This window comes from Rhamphochromis longiceps, linkage group LG4 (assembly GCF_057381845.1).
Source record: "Rhamphochromis longiceps isolate RC_006_pf linkage group LG4, R_longiceps_female_GT1.1, whole genome shotgun sequence".
Classification (NCBI taxonomy): domain Eukaryota; kingdom Metazoa; phylum Chordata; class Actinopteri; order Cichliformes; family Cichlidae; genus Rhamphochromis; species Rhamphochromis longiceps.
This window is the reverse complement of record NC_140560.1, coordinates 18,463,095-18,484,374: the sequence shown is the minus strand read 5'-3', so window position 1 is coordinate 18,484,374 and position 21,280 is coordinate 18,463,095. Positions and strand designations below refer to the sequence as shown.

The 21,280-nt window shown below is 41.2% G+C and overlaps 1 pseudogene; it reads right to left on the bottom strand.

Annotated features, from left to right (window-relative positions):
* Nucleotides 1-10,099: 10,099 nt before the first annotated feature.
* On the bottom strand, nucleotides 10,100-10,561 carry LOC146671412 (immunoglobulin heavy variable 4-38-2 pseudogene; annotated as a pseudogene).
* Nucleotides 10,562-21,280: the final 10,719 nt, after the last annotated feature.

Sequence of the window (21,280 nt, the reverse complement as noted above, 5' to 3'; positions counted from 1 at the left end):
CTCTTCATCTAGTCTGTCTCTCTGTGCCTGTCCTCTTTTCTAGTCCACCCTGTCGCTTGTGCCCTCTGTTACCATGTCAGTTATGTCGTGGTGCTAAGTTCATGTCTCGGGGTCTGTGTCTTTTTGTACGCTTTGTATTTCCTGTCTTACTTTGATAGTCTCGTGTGCTTAGGCAGTGTGTATAGTTTCACTTAACTCATCTTGTCCTGCCTAAGTAGTCCTAGTTATGTTTCCCTTCTGTCTCCCATTTCTGATTGCTCCGCTGTGTATTTTAGTTCTCTGTCTCCTGCTTGGTGTCGCGTCATACCATCATACCCGGCTGTGTGTTCTGTCTGCCTGTTAAGCCTTGTTATGATTCCCAGTCTAGTTAGTTTTCTGTTCCTTTTGGGTCCACTTGGGTCCTACATTCAAGGATTCAAGGAGTTTTATTGTCATTCGAATCACATGTTTACATTAGATGGAACGAAATTACGTACACACAATCCCGGAGTGAAAAGAAACAGAATTTAAAAAGTAATAAATAAATCGTTTTTGTTTTTTTGCTTTTTTTAAGAACAAAACAGAATAACACGTACTAAAATAATACAATAAATAGAGTGCAACAATCTGAGTACCAGTATGGAGTATGGATATAGAGTGTAGGTATAAATATAGGTATAAATACTTTAGCATCAAAAGGGCATGATGACCAGCATTGATAAAGTGATGGTGTCAGTAAGTGTCAGTAGTGATTAAAGGTGCTACAATATCAGTTCCTGTCCATTATGCAGGAGGACACATCTGAATTCTTGTAGAGAGGCAGTGAGACAGGTGAAACAGTGGTGGAAAATCCAGCGTCAGTCTGCAAACTGCTGATAGGTTGAATGGTGGCTTGGTAACAGCTATAGACAGAAGGAAACAACCTAAGTTCACAATCAAAAATTCACAAGGAGCATGAGGCCTGGTACCAGCATGTTAGCTAATGGACTTGCGAAAGAAAGATAGACTGCAGCCTGGTTGATTACTGCAGATGAGAGACAGTTGAGTGGAAGAGGCCAGAGCTCTGCCCTTGGGTCGATCCAGGAGAAACACAACAGGCAGAGAAAAAGCAGCAGCCGCTCACCCGGACCATGACAGCAGAGCCATCAGCTTCAAGACTTCTCTTTTGTGAGCCAGTCCCCAGACTGGATTTGGGATTGACATGCTCTCTGATTTTTAGATTATTTGCATTTTTTAAAGATTACTGTTGCATTTAATTCTAACTTTAATCTCTGGTTCTCTTCCACAGCATGACTTCATCCAGTCTTCCTCCTCTCTCACCCAGCCTGTCACACCAGATGGCCGCCCCTTCCAGAGCCTGGTTCTGCCAGAGGTTTCTTCCTGTTAAAAAGGAGTTTTTTCCTTCCCACTGTCGCCAAAGGGGCTTGCTCATAGGGGGTCATCTGATTGTTGGGTTTAAGGGTTTTTTTGTTTTCTCTTTATTGTTGTTGGGTCTTTACCTACAATTGAATTTAATTAAATTGAACTGAATCAAATTAAACAGTGTTATTCCGATTATTTTGGCCTCTCCACTTGATGTGAGTCAATAAATTAAAAAAATAAACAAAGGATGATTCTGTCAGTTTGTACAACAGGATGAGAGAGTAGAGAAGAACAAAATTATATTTAGTGTTCAATGAATGTTATACAGCTTATTTTATTGATAGTTGTTCCTTGTACTGATCCTAACAAAACAGTTACTTTTAACACTGCAAAATTTATTTTGCTCTTTTGTTTTCTTTTCACATTCATTATATGCCACACATCTGTCAGTGTTCACTAAGTGTCAGTGAAAACCTAGATGGGGGGGGGGGAGAGCCCTGTCAGCCCTGTCAGCCCTGTGCTGAGAGGGACATGTTGAGAGGGACATGTTCATCCATCTGTTTTGTTCTAATAAACTTCTAATAAATTTTAGGAAGACCTTCTGTAAATCTGTTCAGTTTTATTCATATAGCACCACTTAACAAATAATTCATGTCGCAATGCATGTTATGTTGTAAGGTAAAGACCCCACAGTGTTAATCTAGGACAAATGTTTGAATTATTAACGAAGTGAAGTCGATAATCAAAGGTGAGTTTTTGGCTATGACTGACTACATATGTATACTGTGTCATGACTGGACATACATGGATGTAAACCACAACTTAACTGCTCGCCTGAGGCAAAACAGCCACAGCCGTCATTCTAACCTAAAGGTACAAATATTGATAAATGTGCAAATATTGTTAAATATTCTGTTTGTCAGGCATCCTGTTTGAAGAAAACACTTTGAACCTACTTGAATGTATATGAACACATTTATAAGAGTACAAACACATTTCAAGGAAAATAAAAATGCTCAAATTTTAAAGATTGTAAGTTATTTTGTTCATGTATTAGCCTGTTTAGTCATTTTATGACAAGATGGATGCTGTAATTATATTTTTGTACAGTTTTTGACTTGAAGAGAGTAAAAGGAATTAGTTAGAGTGAAAAGAATTGCCTGGTAATATAAACAGAATCCGTATCGGAAAATATCTGTTAAATACACGGAAAATATACGGTGAATTAACTGAATTTTCCATTTTAGGTGAAGGAAATGTCTGTAAGTAGTACAGAAAATATACTGTAAATCTACAGAAATGTAATAATATCAGAATCCTCAGTCGTCAAGCTGTTCATCTGCAGATACACCTGCTTTCTGTTGTTGTCTCTGGAGATGGTAAATCTGCCTCTGAATGACTGAGAGTAGTGGATATAGCTGCAGCCACCACTGATATAAGTGATCCATCCCAGTCCTTCTCCAGCAGCCTGTCTGATCCAAGCATTACTATAATCACCACTGAACCCTGAGTATGTACAGGTCAGTCTGTGGGAGTCTCCAGGCCTTCTAACCACTGGTTCAGACTCAGTCAGCGTTTGACCCTCAGAACCTGTACAGAGATGCTAAAGGCTCATTAATCCAAGCATTTCTCCTCAGAATTTTGTACTTTGTTTTTTTCCCTATGTTTAACAAAGTGTATGTCCTTACCAGTCAATTGAAAAAACAGAAACAATCTTCTGTAATTAAAACATTTATCTTTTATTTTTGAAAGAAAAATCTGTTCTTATTTGGCTTGTAAATTAACAAGAAAAGAAAAACAACCATAAACTCATGAGAATTTATCATCAAAGCTATTTTTCTGCCAGTCTTCAGTGGTGCAGCTCAATCTTGTCGTGCCCGTTTTTATGTTCTGCAGCACATATTCAAAGATGGAAACAGCCTGAGTTTGCATCAGCTTCTCCTCATCATCAATCAGTTTATCAAAAGAAATGTTCAAGCTAACCAAACAATCAGATATATAAGTAATATGTATGTTCATTCATGTTTTATTCAGCAGGGTTTGATCACTCATTAGTAATACGAAGATCATTATTTTCGTTTTTCCTGATTTTACCCCAAAGTAAAATTTAAAAAAATGTTTTCGTTTATTTATAATAATATTTTTTTCCTAGAAGTTTAACTCACAACCACAGTAGATCCGACAACATTCATCAGTACAAATTAGTGCAGTTGGGTTTTCTGAGCATCCCAGTTGTCGTTCCTTCACGTCTTTCCGTGACCTCATGACATCAGCCACTGAAAAAACAAAATGATACTTTTTTGACAGGTTGACCTCCACCTTTCTATTATCTCTACAGATGGTGAACCACTCTTTAGATAACTGAAAAAGTATAGTCTAAATAATGATGAAATGTGTTTGTGTTTACTGTATTTGCCAGTACATAATAATTAATATACAAATATATATTATTTCATTATATCTTATTTAACAAACATCAGTGTGCTCATGTAAAAACTACTGGACATTTGTTTTGTTTTTTTTATTTAAATCTAAAATCTTGACTACATATCTTGACTATGTATTCTTCTGAAATTATCCATAAAAGTTTACATACATTTTTTCATATTATTTTATTATTAACAAAAAATACTTTTAAGCTGTTTTTTCAAAATATGCTTTTACACGTGGTAGTATCACAAGTGTTTTTGTGTCAGTGAGCTGATCATCATATTTTTGATCATCTACTGCCCCCTGTAGGTTCCTGTGAAACTGTATAGCTGAAGGTTTTTGTAAAGCCTCTCTCATTACTTACACCACTGTGTGTATCTGGCACAGTAATACACAGCAGAGTCCTCTGGCTTAAACTGGACAGTCTCAGATACACCATGCTGTTGCTGTTGTCTCTGGTGATTTCTATACGTCCTTCCACACTGCTTGCATACACTGTTTTACTTGCATCAGACCAAATAACTCCAAGCCATTCTAAAGCTTTTCCTGCAGGTTGTCTGATCCAGTGCATTCCATAGCCACCAAAATTGAAACCAGTTCCTCTACAGCAGGGGTCGGCAACCCTAGGCACGCGTGCCACAGTTGGCACGCGAAGGGTTAACTGATGGCACGGCCATAGCTGGACTGGCCATCGGGCATACCGGGCATTTGCTCGGTGGCCCAATGATTTATTTTTTTTTTGTAATGGTATAAACAATGAAAGGTGTCGGATTGGCCAGATGCTGGCCGGTGTGTAAAAATAACTCAGTTGTTTGCTGGTGGCATCGCGGAGCTTCCACAGATTCAGTAAAATTAACAAGTGGTGGAGGCCAGCAGGTGGATGAGAGAAAGGGGAGGCGGCCGCCGAGTGTCAGGTGAACTGAACTTCAGGTAAGAAGTTATAAACCAAGTTTAGGTGGAGTTTATTTTCGTTGTGCTGACTTTTTACAGTCAGTTACAATAACTCGTACTGCGTACTAGCTAGCATGACAGAGTTTCTATACAGCTGGGTGAGTGCTTGATGTTACTGATGTTGAACTTTATTTAATTCATAAGGTTAGTTAGTAGAGTTGCCAACCGTCCCATAAAAAGACGGAATCCTCCCGCATTCAGAGAAATTATTACACGTTTCGTGTTGAGCTGAGAGGGGACGCAGTTTGTCCCAGACTTCAGCTAGAATGAAAAAGACACAAAGGTGGAGTTATTCTTTGTCTTTGCTGCACAGCTGCCTCTTCTTCTCTCATTCTCTACCCTCCCTCTCCTGTTGCTACTTTAATCATGAGACTGATCAATGATCAGCTGATCGGCTTTTCTCTCTTGTTTGTTTATCGCCCACTTTGCGCCAGAAAGAGGAAACCGGCGGATGTCGCGCTAAACAACAGCAGCACTTTTAAGCTTGATCAGCTGTTGTTAGAATTTATTTAATATTAATTTCTAGTATCAGCTGAGGTTTGCTGGAGCCACAGCTGTAAAACCTGCTGGTCATGATGTCGGTTTGTATATCTGGAGAGCGGGAAACATGAAGATGAAACCAGGAGATGTCCCTTACTGAATCATCAGAGCTGAACAGGTGATGGAGAAACAGGTTTACCCTTTAGGTGACATGAATGAGTTGAAGGGAAGTTATGAACTGTTTCTGAGAGACAAATAACACCAGGATCCTTTTTTATGTAGCTGACAGCTGGTAACTGTGCAGGGGTGGAACTAGCAAAGTTTTGCCAGGGGGGCAGGTAGGGCATTAACAGGGAGAGGGGGGCACAAAGAAGTAATTTCTTATTTTCATTTAAAATGTCTGGCTGTTATTAAATAATTATCTGAAGCTTACAACCAAAGTTTTTATCTGTCTATTTTGTAGACAATTAAATTAACTATTTAAATCATTACAACTGTAATTAAAACTCCATCCATCCATCTATCTATTCTGTACTTCTTAGCCGATTCATCATTGTGGACAGCATTGGTGTCCATGCTGTCAGTGTTTCTGTTCATTGAGACTCACAGGATCCAACAGCCAGCAGCAGAACATGTTGGTGCTGAAGGTGATCTGGCGGGAGCTTCTCATCTGATGAAACTGACGGACTGATTTCAAGTCTTCAAGTCAAACTGAGAGGAAGTTCACTTTGCATACACATGGAAACTGTCAGGTTATAACAGAAAGATGCGTTGCTGCTTTGCTAACAGAGAGTTTGTAGGGGTGAGAAACTGAACTGTAACTTTAAAAACAGATTTATTTTAACAAGAATCAATCATTAATTTATGTTTTTTAGGCTACATGAGCTGTTGAGTGTTTTATGGTTATCGTACACATTACTGTGAAAGTATGAACAAGGTAAACCAAAATGGATTCTATTCATTATAACCAAAATTAATGAACGAATGAACTTATTAGAGATAATGCAGTTCTATTGCTTGTTTATTATGAGTTGGAAGTCATTTTGTGGATGTCATGGTCCTGGGTCGGTCACAGTGTTTTTGGTTGTGTACTTTTACTTTTGATAGTTTTTTGTATTATGACTGTTGTTTTGGGTTTCCCAGGGTTTAGTTGTGTTCCCTCTGTTTGGTGTCATCCCTGCTTGTGTATCCCCTTTAGTGTCCGCGTCTCTGAGTCTGTGTCATTACGTGTATGTGTTTCTTGTTTTACTTTAAAGGTCTCTGTCTGATGTCAGTGTGTTCTGTTTACGTTTCCCCTGCCTCGTCAGTTGTTGTGTCTCCCAGGTGTGTTTCCCTCCTGTTTCAGATCCCCTGATTACTGGTGTGTGTATTTATAGTGTGTGTTCCCTCGTCCTCGTGGCTGGTTTGTCTGCTTCTCTCCGTCCGTCTTCTGTGTATTTCCTCGTACCTCCCTGCGTATCTGTTTCTAGTTAGTTTCTGTTAGTTTTTCCCAGTTGAGGTTTTCTTAGTTTCATGTTCATCCTCGCCATTTCTGTTTGTATCTACTTTTGTTCAGTAAACTCACTTGCATCAGAGCTGCTGCATTTTGGGTCCTAAATAATTCTCACACGGCTTGCCCCGGCAACCCGTGACAGTGAATGTAAATTGCTAATTTCAAATGCTGTGTGTTTCTTCACCTTGGTTCACTGTGGCTCTCAGGCAAAATAACAAACAACAGAATCCTCCTGTTGTCACCTGCAGATACACTTGCTTTCTGTTGTTGTCTCTGGACCATAGATATTTATATTGAAATTAGTTTTGCACTGACTCCTTCTCAGCAAACTGTATCACTGTTCCACAGAGTCAAAATACTAGAATAATAATATTTGAAAGTAATATTCTAACAACAGATTATCAACTTAAACGTGCTGCTGTTGTTTAGTGTGTTACAAGAAAACAAAACATCGGCCCATAAAAGCCAAAAATCACCATCAGCCCACTGGGCAAATGTATGCCCGATGGCCAGTCCAGTTGTGTGTATAACTGGGTAACTGCATTTGTAATTGTGCATTATGTTACAAACTCTGATTGTGTTGTCTAACAAAGAACTATGGCAGTTATGAGTGTAGTCATGAATTAGTTTTAATTTTCATATTTTTCAGTTTGGTTCAAATTGGAATTGTAGCACTTTTATAGGTATTTGACTTCTTCATGAAATAAATGTTATATTTTCATTGGATACTCACAATATTCCCACATGATAGTTAGTTTATTAGTTTATTTCTGTATGGTATAAAATGCCATACAGAAAGAGGATCAAATCTTCCTTTGATTTTGTGCCACAGAGTCCCAGGGTCTTCAGGACCAGTTCAAACAAGAACACCACTTAAAGCCTCCTCTGTCATTAAAATGGACAACAGAAAAGAATTAGAAGACATTGTGGAAAGTGTGAAGTCTCTATTGACGATATAATTCTGGGGCCAGCAATCCTCCTTCTCCTCCTCCTCCTTTCCCTGCTGGACTTCTCTGTGTCTAGTTTTTAAATGCAAGAATGCTTGAAGTGTCTGAGTCAATGCTGAACTTTTTCTTCAGTGAGTCTTCATAGTGAGAGCTCCCACTACTTTTCCTTTTTTTTTTTGCCTGCAGGCTGAATGATCAGCTGTCCAGGAGCTGACAGGTGAGACATTTGTCAGACATTAATCTTCAGTTCATTTCTAAAAAGCTGAAAGCAAATTCTGACTTGTTTTGATGTGGTGAGTTTTGTACAAAGTTTCTTCCTCTTGTGTCACTGTGACTCTTGAGCACAATAGTAAACAGCAGAATCCTCACTACTCAAGCTGCTCATCTGCAGATACACCTGCATTCTGCTGTTTCCTCTGAATGACTGAGATTTGTGGGTGCTAAAACCACTGTAGATAAAAGGGATCCACTCCAGTCCCTTTCCCAGCAGCCTGTCTGACCCAAGCAGCATGAATATCACTGCTGAACCCTGAGTATGTACAGGTCAGTCTGTGGGAGTCTCCAGCCCTTCTAACCACTGGTTCAGACTCAGCCAGTGTTTGACCTTCAGTACCTAAAAAGTGTTAAGATTTCATTAGTGCAATAAAAATTCCATAGTTTTATCGGTCAAATTAATTAGTTTGTCCTTACGAGCTGAGAAATAAAATGGAAAAAGTTAAAATGCTAAATGTTGTTGTTGTTTTTGTTGTTATCCAGTCTGCAGAGTGTATGTTGAGTCTTTGTGTTTTGTGCTGCAACATATATGAAGACAGTAAAGATAACAGTTTTGCATTGTCTCCACCTCTTTTCAACACCTTTTAATTCATGAGGCATAATTTAAACTGACGATATCATGAACAGTAAAGACACTAAAAGTCATACAGTATGTCTGAATAAAAATAATCTACAATTTATTCATGGTCTTAGATCTCCTCCTCTGGTGGTTCCATGTTATAACTGTTCAGGCATTGAAAGGTTCTTGTTCAGTTCTGTTGATGGTTTGTGATACTGTGGCTCTCGAACACAATAATAAACAGCTGAATCCTCAGTTGTCAAGCTGTTCATCTGCAGATACAGCTGCTTTCTGCTGTTGTCTCTGGAGATGGTGAAGCGGCCTCTGACTGACTGAGAATAGAAGATATAGCTGCTATCACTCTGGATGAAAGCAATCCACTCCAGTCCTTTTCCAGCAGCCTGTCTGATCCAAGCAGCATGAATATCACTGCTAAACCCTGAGTATGTACAGGTCAGTCTGTGTGATTCTCCAGGCCTTTTAATCACTGATTCAGACTCAGTCAATGTTTGACCCTCAGTACCTACAGACAAAAACATAATTATTATCAATTATTATCAAACATATCTTAATGTTTGCAGAGAAATGTGCTGTCCTTACCAGCCCAGTAAACTGACACTATAAGAAAAAAACAGGTAAACCCAGGACAGTTCATTGTAATAGTCATGTCTCTCTGCTCAGTCTACAGTCATGAAAACCAGTCTTGCAGTCCCTTTGTTATATTTGGCAACACATGTGTAAAGATCTGAATTTGCATAAACTCCTCCTTAAAGAAAAATACACTTCATCTCATACAAACAACTGCACACCACTTACAATATAATATTTAAGCAAATATTATATTTATTTACAAATGATTATTATTTTTGTTACTTAATGACGAACATTTTTCTCTCAAAATCTATACACCAATTTATTTCTGATACATCAGTAAAAAAAATTCCATATATATTCATTTTTAAATGTGTGCTGCATAAAGTAATACAGTAATTAACAATAGGAACATTATGAATCTTTACTGTTAAAGCTCATGTTGATGGAAGTGGATTCACTGCAACATCAGCTGTTGCTTAAAAACAGGAACTACAGCAGTAAACATTTTATGAGGCATCCAAAACTCCATAACAAAAAACTAATCCTCAACATGGTGAATGATGGACGTATCAAAAAGGGTTTTCCATACAAAACACAATTATATAAAAAAGTAACCAAACACCACTGACAGAATAAGGAACAAGAGGGTGTTTGCCCACAGCCAAGCAAAAACAAGAATACAAAATTAGACTATTTGATCTTGGCATTATGATGTTTATGAATTAGATTTCACAGTGTTGCTATGACTCTTGAGGAAAAGAATAAACAGCAGAATCCTCTGATGCCATCTGCAGATTCAGCTCCTTTCTGCTGTTTTCTCTGGAGATGGTAAACTGGTGCTGAACTGCTGCGAGTAATATTTCTGTCTAACACTCCTTCTATCAAGAATAGGGACCCCTTAAAACAATTTCCCTTTTTTCCTTAACACACTTTAAATTTATTATTGGTCTTAGAGCTCCTCCTCTGGTGGCTTCATGTTACAAATATGTTCTGCACTGAGGGGTTTTTGTTCAGGTCTGCTGATGTTTTGTGTTACTGTGACTCTCTGGCACAGTAATACACAGCAGTGTCTTCAGGCTGCATATTCTGTCCATTTAAAGTTACTGTGTTGCTTGAAGTGTCTAAGTCAATGCTGAATTTGTTCTTTAGTGAATCTTTGTAGTATGAAGTTGAAGTATGTTTCATCCCAATCCACTCCAGTCCTTTCCCTGCAGGCTGTCGGATCCAAGCTGTGTACCAGCCAAGAGAATAAGAGACCTGACAGGTGATGGTCAGACGCTGACCTGGCTGCACAATAACAGAGGCTGGCTGTGTCAGCTGTTCACACTTCACACCTGTGGAGAAAACATGTTTTATGTAGTAAAAGTAAGAATCACTGTGCTGTGATCATAGTGTTTGTGTTCAGTGAGACTCACAGGATCCAGCAGCCAGCAGCAGCAGCAGAGCTACAGAGAACATGTTGGTACTAAAGATGATCTGACGGGAGCTTCTCATCTTCTTCTGTGACTGACAGCATGATATCAGACTTTATATCAGCCTGTGGGGAAGTTTGATTTGCATACAGATGGATGCTGACAGATTATAAGAGAAAACAGATCACACTGTGGCATTGAGTAGTAAGAAAAAGATATGATAATATGATTCATTCATGTTCAATTTTAGTATTTTAAACTTTTAGATTTCTTGTAGAAATGTAAAAATATTTTCTAACATGTTTGACAAAAAGTTTATTGCGTGCATTTGTATGTGCATATTTATGCTGGTCGTTGTTTGTGTATCTGGCACAGTAACACACAGCACAGTGCTCTGGTATTAGTCTGTGCATGCTGCTGACATATCCGTCTGCAAGTGCATCACTTTGTATCAATCCCATTGAGTAAAATGCAAAGCATATTTACCAGATTTCTTAATTATGAAGTACATGCTTATTCTAAGCACCTTTGGATTTTTTTCTTTATCATATGTAAATATCTCATATATAAATGCTACTTTGTTTTTAATGAGAAATTGTTGGTCTATTGATCCAAGAGTATCTGCACAGGTTTTTGGTGGACTGTAGATTGCACTGGTGCCTCTTTATAGGAATGTTGTACTAACTGATCAGTCACATATGGTGGAACAAAATATATATAATAAAAATACCCAAATTAATTCTATTTAGTCTGAACTGAATTAATGCTGATTAATGCATTTCAGATGGTATTTCTTCACAATGTTGTTGATGTTGAACAGCAGTTAATTCATTTATGTTGATGTAAACTGCAGAAAGCAAGTTTTCCATGTACTTGGATAACATTTATTCCTCATGTGTCACTGTGGCTCTGGAGCACAATAATAAAAAGAGTGTAGATTTCATTATTATTATTATTATTATTATTATTATTATTATTATTACTATTATTATTATTATTCCTGTGTTTATAAAGGCCTCCTCCTTGAATCGCTACCTTATCGTGGTGGAGGGGTTTGTGTGTCACAGGGATCCCAGGGGCTATGTTGTCTGGGGGCTTTTGCCCCCTGGTAGGGTCCCCCATGGCAAATTGGCCCTGGGTGAGGGACCAGACAAAGAGCGATTCATAAGACCCTTATGAAAAGGACACCGAGGGAACAGTTTACCCTGCCCGGGATAGGGTTACCGGGGCCTCGCCCTGGAGCCAGGCCCGGGGAGGGTGCCCGAGGGCGAGCGTCTGGTGGCCGGGCCTTAGTCCATGGGGCCCGGCCGGGCACAGCCCGAAGAGGAGACATGGGCCCATCCTCCCGCAGGCCCACCACCCGCAGGAGGCGCCATAGGGGTCGGGTGCATTGTGTGCCGGGTGGCGGCCAGGAGCGGAGGCCCTGGCGGACTGACCCCCGGCTGCCAAGACTGGCAATAGGGACATGGAATGTCACCTCTCTGGTGGGGAAGGAGCCTGAGTTAGTGCGTGAGGTTGAGAGGTACCGGCTAGATATAGTCGTCTGTCATCTGCGCTTATGCGCCGAGTGGCAGTTCAGAGTACCCAGCCTTCTTAGAGTCCCTGGGGGGGGGGGAGGGGGGGGGGGGGGTGCTGGAGGGTGCTCCACCTAGAGACTCTGTTGTCCTGCTGGGAGACTTCAATGCTCACGTGGGTAACGACAGCGAGACCTGGAGGGGCGTGATTGGGAGGAACGGCCTCCCTGATCTGAACCCGAGCGGTGCTCTGTTATTGGACTTCTGTGCTAATCACAGTTTGGCCATAACGAACACCCTGTTCGAACATAAGAGTGTCCATAAGTGCACGTGGCACCAGGACGCTCTAGGCCGTAGGTCGATGATTGATTTTGTAATCGTATCAGCAGACCTGCGACCATATGTTCTGGACACTCGGGTAAAGAGAGGGGCTGAGCTGTCAACTGATCACCACCTGGTGGTGAGTTGGATCAGGTGGCGGGGGAAGACGCTGGACAGACCTGGTGCACCTAAACGCGTAGTGAGGGTGTGCTGGGAACGTCTAGCAGAGGCCCCAGTCCGCGAGATCTTCAACGCACACCTCCGGCAGAGCTTCAACAGCATTCCGAGGGAGACTGGGGTCCGAATGGACCATGTTCAGCGTCTCCATTGCCGAAGCTGCTGCATTGAGCTGCGGCCGCAAGGTGGTTGGTGCCTGCCGTGGTTGTAATCTCCGAACCAAATGGTGGACACCAGAGGTGAAGGGAGCCACTAGGCTGAAGAAGGAGTCCTATCGGGCTTGGTTAGCCTGTGGGACTCCGGAGGCAGCCGACAGGTATCGACAGGCCAAGCGGAATGAGGCTCGGGCAGTGGCTGAAGCAAAAACTCGGGTGTGGGAGGAGTTCGGAGAGGCCATGGAAAAAGACTTTCGGACTGCCTCGAAGAGATTCTGGCAAACCGTCAGACGTCTCAGGAGGGGAAAGCGGTGCTCTACCTGCACTGTGTATAGTGCTGGCGGAGCGCTGCTGACGTCGACTGAGAAAATTGTCAGGCGGTGGAAGGAATACTTCGAGGACCTCCTTAATCCCACTGACACGTCTTCCGAGGAGGAAGCAGAGTCTGGGGATGAGGGGAATGACCCGCCAATTTCCGGGGGCGAGGTCACTGAGGCAGTTAAACAACTCCTTGGTGGCAGAGCCCCTGGTGTTGATGAGGTCCACCCCGAGTTCCTGAAGGCTCTGGACGTTGTAGGGCTGTCCTGGTTGACACGCCTCTGCAATGTTGCGTGGAGATCAGGGGCAGTACCTGTGGACTGGCAGACCGGGGTGGTGGTCCCCATCTTTAAGAAAGGGGACCGGAGGGTGTGTTCCAACTACAGGGGGATCACACTCCTCAGCCTCCCTGGGAAAGTCTATGCCAGGGTGCTGGAAAGGAGAGTTCGTCCGTTAGTCGAACCTCGGATACAGGAGGAACAATGCGGTTTCCGTCCTGGTCGCGGAACACTGGACCAGCTCTTTATCCTCTCCAGGATACTTGAGGGTGCATGGGAGTTTGCCCAACCAGTCTACATGTGTTTTGTGGACTTGGAGAAGGCATTCGACCGTGTCCCTCGGGGTGTCCTGTGGGAGGTGTTGCGGGAATATGGGGTGTCTGGCCCATTGCTACGGGCCATTCGATCCCTATACAACCGTTGCAAGAGCTTGGTTCGCATTGCCGGCAATAAGTCGGACTCGTTCCCGGTGGGTGATGGGCTCCGCCAGGGCTGCCCTTTGTCACCGGTTCTGTTCATAATTTTTATGGACAGGATTTCTAGGCGCAGCCAAGTGGCGGAGGGCTTTCGCTTTGGTGGCCTCAGAATCTCATCTCTGATTTTTGCAGATGATGTGGTTCTGTTGGCTTCATCGGGTGAGGGCCTCCAGCTCGCACTGGAACGGTTCGCAGCCGAGTGTGAAGCAGCGGGAATGAGGATCAGCACCTCCAAATCTGAGGCCATGGTTCTCAGCCGGAAAAGGGTGGAGTGCCCACTCCGGGTCGGGGATGAGTTCCTGCCCCAAGTGGAGGAGTTCAAGTATCTCGGGGTCTTGTTCGCGAGTGATGGGAGAAGGGAGCCGGAGATCGACAGACGGATTGGGGCTGCAGCTGCAGTAATGCGGACGCTGCACCGGTCCGTCGTGGTGAAGAGGGAGCTGAGTGTAAAAGCGAAGCTCTCAATTTACCGGTCGGTCTACGTCCCTACCCTCACCTATGGCCACGAGCTGTGGGTAGTGACCGAAAGAACGAGATCGCGGATACAAGCGGCAGAAATGAGCTTCCTCCGAAGGGTGGCTGGCCTCTCCCTTAGAGATAGGGTGAGAAGTTCGGCCATCCGGGAGGGGCTCAGAGTAGAGCAGCTGCTGCTCCACATCGAAAGGAGCCAGCTGAGGTGGTTCGGGCATCTGACAAGGATGCCCCCTGGGCGCCTCCTGGGTGAGGTGTTCCAGGCATGTCCCACCGGGAGGAGGCCCCGGGGCAGACCCAGGACACGCTGGAGAGATTATATCTCTCGGCTGGCCTGGGAACGCCTTGGTATTCCCCCGGATAAGCTGGAGGAGGTGGCTGGGGAGAGGGAGGTCTGGGCCTCTTTGCTTAGGCTGCTGCCCCCGCGACCCGGCCCCGGACAAAGCGGATGAGGATGGATGGATGGATGGATGTTTATAAAGGCAGCCTGTTCATAGGGTAGTCTCTGAATAAGAATCCAGAGCTTGTACAAATCCGTCTGTGAGATTCTCCAGACTTTTGAATGACTGGTTCAGATTCTGTCAGAGTCTGACCATGAATACATGTCAAGTTAAATAGTTTGAAAACACAAATAAATGTTGTGTAATGTTAGGGCCTATAAATGTTTTTATGTGCCCAGCATAATAAGTGTCTATACTGCCTTTTGAACTACAGATGACTGTTTAAATACCTTGAAATATATCACTGATAAATTGATGAGCAATAAAATAAATGTTTCGAGGAGCAAGGGGAAATCATTTCGTATTTACAGCACTTGTTTTGGAGAAATGTAATTGCAGTGTCACTGCCTCAGTCACACTCCCAGGATTCAGCAACAAACAGCATCAGCAGAGCTACAGAGAACATGTTGGTGCTCAAGGTGAACTGATGGGAGCTTCTTCTGTTCACAGCACTAACATCACTCTTTATAAGAGTCTGTGAGGAAGTTTCCTTTGGATGCTGACTGGCAATGACAAATTATTATGGTGATATGAATTCTCCTGTCACTAATAGTTAGAGATTGCTGTCAAGGTGCAAAAATTATTTGGTGCATACACAAAAAAATGTAATTCACAACACTAGCTCAAAGATGTTTGACCTTTTTATATCACTGATGAAATTCAAAACATTTAGATAATGCAAGAGAAAAAAAATTACACAGAGATGAGCACAATGTTTCTGTCAGTATGTTGATGTGTATTATTTTGTAAAGGTGAATGCTCTCATTTTTCAGCAAAGCAAATTTAACTACAGGAATAATAATTTTAAAAAAGCAAATTTTGAATTTTTTTATTTTTTTTATTTTTTATTTTTTATTTTTTTTGATGAATTGAGTTTTTATACAGAGTTTCTTCCTCTTGTGTCACTGTGGCTCTCGAGCACAATAATAAACAGCTGAATCTTCAGTCGTCAAGCTGTTCATCTGCAGATACACCTGCTTTCTGCTGTTGTCTCTGGAGATGGTAAAGCGGCCTCTGACTGACTGAGAGTAGTAGATATAGCTACTATCATCGTCAATATAAGCAACCCATTCCAGTCCTTTCCCAGCAGCCTGTCTGATCCAAGCTGCATCAATATCACTGCTGAACCCTGAGTATGTACAGGTCAGTGTGTGGGAGTCTCCAGGCCTTTTAACCACTGATTCAGACTCAGTCAGTGTTTGACCCTCAGTACCTAAAGGTGTTTAGATTTCATTAGTGCAATCAAATTTTCTTTCCATAGTTTTATTTATCCAATTAATTAGTTTGCTCTTACCAGCTGAGAAATTCAACAGAAAAAGAAAAAATATTAAATAAAAAGGTCTGATCATTGTAACAGTTGTTGTTGCTGTTGTCCCGTCTGCAGAGTGTATGTTGAGCCTTTGTGTTTTGTGCTGTGATATATATCAAGAGAGTGAAGATAACAGTTTTGCATTGTCTCCTCCTCTTTTCAACACATTTTAATTCATGAGGCATAATTTAAACTGACGATATCATGAACAGTAAAGACACTAAAAGTTATATAATATGACAGAATAAAATAATCTACAATTCATTCATGGTCTTAGAGCTCCCCCTCTTTTGGTTTCATGATATAACTGTTCAGGCACTTTTTGTGTGTGTTTTCTTCAGGTCATGCTGAACACAGTTCTAATACAAGTAACCATGTGTAGTGTCCATGTTGTCAGTGTTTGTGCTCAATGAGACTCACAGCATCCAGCAGCAGAGCTACAGTTTTCTACAGGGACCTTCTCTCCTTCTGTTGCAACCAAGTGTATTAAATAAAGTCTTTATGTTAGTCTGGAAGGAAGTTTTTTTTTTTTTTGTGTACCGATGTGTGTAATAATAATAATGGATTGGATTTATATAGCGCTTTTCAAGGCACCCAAAGCGCTTTACAATGCCACTATTCATTCACTCTCACATTCATACACTGGTGGAGGCAGCTACAGTTGTAGCCACAGCTGCCCTGGGGCAGGCTGACAGAAGCGAGGCTGCCATATCGCGCCATCGGCCCCTCTGGCCAACACCAGTAGGCAAGTAGGGTGAAGTGTCTTGCCCAAGGACACAACGACCAGGACAGAGAGCCCAGGGATCGAACCGGCGACCTTCCGGTTACAGATGCGATTCCCAACCCCCTGAGCCACGGTCGCCCCCACAAGCAGCACAAGTGTATAAAGCAGATAAAAGTTTTGGAAGACTTAAGAGTTTTTTTTATTATTATTATTCATTAAAAGCTTTTAACACAATCATAAATTTCGATATTTACACTTGAAAATAGGAAAACCTACCCACCTGCTTTCTGCTGTTGTCTCTGGAGATGGTAAACCGACCTCTGACTGACTGAGAGTAAGAGATGCGCCTACCATCATAATGTATCCATGAAATCCACTCCAGTCCTTTTCCAGGAGCCTGTCTGACCCAAGCAGCATGAAAATCACCACTGAACCCTGAGTATGTACAGGTCAGTCTGTGGGAGTCTCCAGGCCTTTTAATCACTGATTCAGACTCAGTCAGTGTTTGACCCTTAGTAGTTACAGACAAACAGGAATAATTAGTGACTGTTTAGTTGTTTAGTTTCTATATTTCAGGTATATAACTTGTCTATCATAATGTTTGCAATAGAAATGTGCTGTCCTTACCAGCCCAGTAAACTGACACTTTGAGAAAAACAAAGGTAAACCCAGGACAGTTCATTGTAAAAGTCATGTCCCTGTGCTCAGTCTACAATCAGAGGGGCCGCTGTGCCCAGGGCAGCTGTGGCTACAACTGTAGCTGCCTCCACCAGTGTGTGAATGTGAGAGTGAATGAATAGTGGAATTGTAAAGCGCTTTGGGTGCCTTGAAAAGCGCTATATAAATGCAATCCATTATTATTATTATCTTAGTCAGGTAAATCTTATAAATGTACAAATTATGGTCTTTATTTATTACATAATATGTAATAATTTGCTCTAGAAATGAATTTCTGATACATTAGTAAAAATCTCCATATGTAATAATTATTAAACACATGCTCTATGAAGATAATAAAACTGTGGGAACATTATGACTTGTTACTGTTAAAGCTCAAAGGCAGGAAGAGTCTCTAGGCCTGGTATGGAAGCAAAACAAACACACACACACACACTCAAACGTGTACACAGGGAAACAAGGAGCAGATCACACCAACAAGCAACCACAAACACTCCGATAGTCAAAGAGAACTTGTAAAATTCATTAAACCCTCAAAAAACACATGAGCCCTGGGTCCCCACACCCAGGCCTATGACAACTTAACAAAAATCCAAACATTAAAGATTAAATTTAAACAAAACCTAAATAAATTCAAACAGAATTCAAACTCTGATATATTTAACATTTAAAAACTGTATTCTAGGAACAGGATTTATGCATTTTTTAGGAATATTACATTTTTTTTGTTGTTGTTGTTGTTGTTTGTTTGTTTTTTATACCAAATGAGTAAAGATTACATTACAGAAACATTATCTTTTATTAGTGTTAGTGTTAGTGTTGAGTTATTTAGTGTTTAATAAAGTAGATAACATATTCTCATCTAAATATGAAAGTACAAAATGAAAAGATGAAAGATGTCATATGCAGCTGTAAAAGATCTAAAACTGAGCAGCATACGCAGGGTTTATAAGGTACAATCATCTAAACAGAACACTGCTTTCACATTTGAACATATGAAGATGTGATTGAAGAAATACTCCTTCTTTCCACCTATATTATATATATTATATATTATTTATATATTTTATATCTGTATTGTATGTATTTACTAGGGGTGCAACGATACACAAAATTCACGGTTCGGTTCGGTTCGATACTTTGGTGTCACGGTTCGATATTTTTTCGATACAAAAAAAAATGTTCATGCCTTTTTAATTTGTCATTTATTAAAATTATAAATATATATTTTAACACAAAAGTACAGTTTTTAAATTTAACCCTAACCCTTGTGCGTGTTGTTTTTTAGCTCGTCATATTGCAGCCACAGAAATTCTTTTGTCCATGAAACCATAAAGCTGCACTTTCTTTTTGCCTTGTAGTCTGATTTGTCATAACTTCTCCGTTTTGTGGTAAGCTTTTCTTTGGCTGTCACTTCTTCACCCTGACCTGTCTTATTTGGCTCAGCAGAACTAAAATATATATCTGTCTGTGAAGGTTCTCAATCATCCAGGTCATCGTAGTGAAATATATATCCTGCCGCACTCACATAAGCTCAGCGATTCTCTGCGCGATCAACCTCTCACATGTTTAAGCTGCGGGAGATTTCACTTGTCATGTTTGCATAGTAAGCTAACAATTAATAAGACGATGTCAGAGGAATTGGTGCACAAATTATCATCACTCACAGATCAGTGCTGTCGCTCTCTATACACAGTTCGCGCGATTGCAAAGTGAAAGCAAAAAAACAAGCGCAAATTCAAACACGATTTCAATATGTCACATATTGACAGTGGCTCACCCAATGACATAATTACCCAGCTACATTTCTGAAAGAATGCAAAAGCATTGACATATATTTTTCCTTCCTACAATAGCCCGACAGGCAGGGGAGAGATAGCCCCGGGACGTCGGGCTAGCGATATTGCGAGCCCTGTATCTGATTGAGGAATCACTCATCTTTGGAAAAGAGAGTTTATTACAGAGAAATGTCTCTTTCCAAAATAAAAGCTATACTATCCGCTTCTTCTGGGCTATATTCTCAGCAGCATATTAAACATATCAGGTCTCCATAAGGAGAATCCTGTGCTAACAGCTGTCTAAATGACTCGGCTAAAGTTTGTAGCATGCATGCTTGTTGTTTTTGTCTTTGCACTAGGATGATGTCGGTGTAAATGTGCAGTCATATTCGTTGTGTTCCCACTAGTGCTTTCAGGTTAATCTCGTTGAAATAACCTTAACGCCACAACACGGCAAATCTCCGTTAACGAGCTACCCTATACAGAGGGGCTAGACGGCCAACACGTTAACGAGCTAACTGCGCTAACACACTAGCTCCCACCCATGTAATTGAGCATTGTATGGCACATCCAACATACTGTTTTACTTTAGTCCATGACTCGCTTACCTTCAGGGTCATACGTCACATGAAAACCAAAATAATTCCAAACGCCAGATCTGAATGAGGGTGGGGAGGTCCACTTCTGTCTCGCTAGCTTGCCCTGCGCTCTTCCTTCTGACGATGCTGTCTGTGTTGAGTGCTCAGTGAATCTGCGTTCGACTACTCCGCCTAGGCTGCACTCTCGAGCCTAGGCGGAGTAGTCAAATGCAGATTCACTGAGCGCTCAACACAGACAGCATCGTCAGAAGGAAAGTTGATAAAATAAATTACAAATTTTGTATTGTTCTTTTTTTTTCTCCCCTTTGGTTTTCTTTCTTTCTCTCCCCCTCTTTCTTTCATTCTTTCCCCCTGTCCTATCCCACAGTCATGTCTGTCCCGTTTGCAACTGAAAATAAAATAAATTCATAATTATAATAAAGGTCAATCAAATGGACCAATATGATGATCCACTTAAAATAAATCCTCTTGGCATCTTTCTTGGCCTCAAGACAACAATTCTGATGGCTATAGATCCAAACGGGACACAAAAAAAAAAAAAAAAAAAAAAAAAAAAAATTGAAAAAAAGAAAAATTGAAAAAAATTGTATTGTTCGATACATATGCGTACCGAACCGAAAGCACTGTATCGAACGGTTCAATATCGATACGAATATCGTTGCACCCCTAGTATTTACCTATTTTCATTATTCTAAAGTACATGACTTTTTTAATTGTGCAAACCTATATCAGTAGCCTTAGAGCTCCTCCTCTGGCAGCTTCATATAAATGTTAAACCAGTGAAGGGTTTTTGTACAGGTCTCTTCATGGTTTCTGTTACTGTGGTACTCGATGTTAATGCTGCACAGTAATACACAGCAGAGTCCTCTGGCTTTAGGCTGGACAGTCTCAGATACACCATACTGTTGCTGTTGTTTCTGGTGATTTCTACACGTCCTTGCACACTGCTGGCATAAATGGTTTTACTTGCATCAAACCAAATGACCCCCATCCACTCTAGTGTTTTTCCTGCAGGGTGTCTGATCCAGTGCATTCCTGCTTGGCCAAAATTGAAACCGGTTCCTCTACAGGAAAGACTGAGGGCTTCTTGGGGCTTTTTTAACACTGGAGTGGAAGGAATGGACTCCAAAGCCTGACCATTCAAACCTGAACAACGAGAAGAAAAATCAGATTAGTGAAAATCAGGAAGAAAATAATGATTTAAACAAATGATCTTAATAAAAACAATATTTTATGTATCACAATATGAAGCATCATACAGGGCAGACAGACAACTGTCAGCAGACAGACAGACAGTCTAAACATCATCTTGAAAGTGAAGGAGTGAATGAAATGAAATGAAATGAAGCAGGCGGCTCCTAAGAGTACAGAAGTCTGCCACTGTGATTTTACTAGGGAGGGACTGACATATTTTGCTTAAATATTATTCAAATGTATCTAAAAAGAAAAGTTTGCAGTGAATAGATATATTTTTTCAGTATTACTTTTAGTTATAAATCTACT